Raw genomic sequence first — 1,736 nt, 5'->3', positions numbered from 1 at the left:
AACATGGAGATGGGACTTCTGGTCAGAAGTGTTGTTTGGAGATCTGGAATCAGTGACATGTCCACTGTGCTCTTGGAGACTGGACACTGTGATCTTATAACCTGGTATGGTCTAGCAAATGTAGATGAGACAGGAGACAAATGTCTTAAGGGAGGAAGGTGAGTCAAATCATTGTGTATAAATTGTCTGGGAGACACGTCTTCTTTTCTGCCTGCTAGCTTGTCTGCCTTTGATATTGTGTAGGAGGAAGAGAAGAGAGTGTAAGTGTGGACATATACAACTGGAGGAGTTGAACACCGTCTAGTTTTCCATGTGATCCAGATGATTGAAGGGTGACCTATTGATGTCCCTTCCCACCCTACATTGCTGTGATTCTATTATGACAAAAAGCTGGACATTTAAGGCTACCTCTATCCAATTGCTGTTTGCCTCTCTGCCTGCCTCTCAAGAAAGAGGGACACCAAACTGAGAGCAGAAGGGCTGATGGCTACATGTGTGGCGAAGAAGCCAGCACAGAGTGTGTGCTCAACAGTTGTAGTGAAGAAAGAGAGCAAGATAAGTGTAACCCACACCCCTGCTGGGTGGGATCCACTATCCCATGTAGTGGCATCTAGACCACTTATGCAGTCTCTGCTCTAGCCTTAGTTGGCTTTTAGCTTTAGTGATAGAGGCTCAAGCACTAAGCTCCAGAGGTCCCAAGTTTGATTCACCCTGTCTGTGGTTACAGAAGCTCATGGTGTTCTTTGCCCTGTTGGGACATATTACAGCCCTGTCCCCTGCCCCTTTCTCTCCTTGGTGTCCGGTCCTCACATGTAGCTGGGATGTAGGCTTCCCAGTAAGTCCAGCTCTTTCTGAAGGGTGATTTAATAGCAGCCTTCAACTTCCTGAAGGGGAGCTCTAAAGAGTCGGGAAACTGTTCTCAGGGGTGTCAGATAAAAGAACAAGGAGTAATGGTCTGAACTTAGAGAAGGAAAAGAGTGGGTAGGATATTGGGGAAAAAACACTTCAGGGGGAGGGTCCTGAAGCACTGGAATGGATTACCTAGAGAGGTGGTGGGATCTCCATCCCTGGAGGTTTTTAAGTCCCAGCTTGACCTAGTCATGGCGGGGATGACTTAATAGGGGTTGCCCTGCTTCAAGCAGGGGCCTTGACTAGATGACCTCTTGAGGTCCCTCCTAGCTCTGAGATTCTCTGATTCAATTCCCGCCCCCCCCAACCACCCAGGAGAGCGGGAAGGGATACTTCCACCCCTTCCCCTGAGCGCTGATGCCGGAGAGAGGCTGCAACACGCCGTAACTCCTTCCTGCCCCAGCCGAGCGATGGAGTGGGGCGGAGGGAGGGCACGAGGCAGGCACTGAAAGCCGGCGGGCGGGCAGTTCCGCCCTGCTCACCTTCCCTTTCCCGCAAAGGCGGGCGGTGCAGGGGGCGAGCAGCCGCAGCGTGCCTGTTTTTCCGCCCTGGGGTAGGCAACTCCCCAGCGCAGCGCAAGGGGGCGGCGGAGGGTACGGAGCATGCGGCCGGTTCCTCCAGCCTCCTGGCGGGGCTGCACGGCGTGAGCGGGAGGCGGAGGCGGAGGCGGAGGGAGGGAGGTGTCCTGCCGTGGAGCTGCTGCCCCCGCCCCCGGCAGCGGGGGAGAGGCGTTCGCGTGGCGCTGAGCCGCCTTGCGTGCGGGGCGCAGAAGGGCTGCAGGGCGCGCGGCGCGGCGAAGCGAAGGGGAGGCGGGGGCTGGAGGTCAC

The sequence above is a fragment of the Carettochelys insculpta genome, chromosome 6 (genome assembly GCF_033958435.1).
Source record: "Carettochelys insculpta isolate YL-2023 chromosome 6, ASM3395843v1, whole genome shotgun sequence".
Taxonomy (NCBI): Eukaryota; Metazoa; Chordata; order Testudines; family Carettochelyidae; genus Carettochelys; species Carettochelys insculpta.
The sequence above is the reverse complement of the archived record's forward strand: the minus strand, read 5'-3'. Positions refer to the sequence as shown.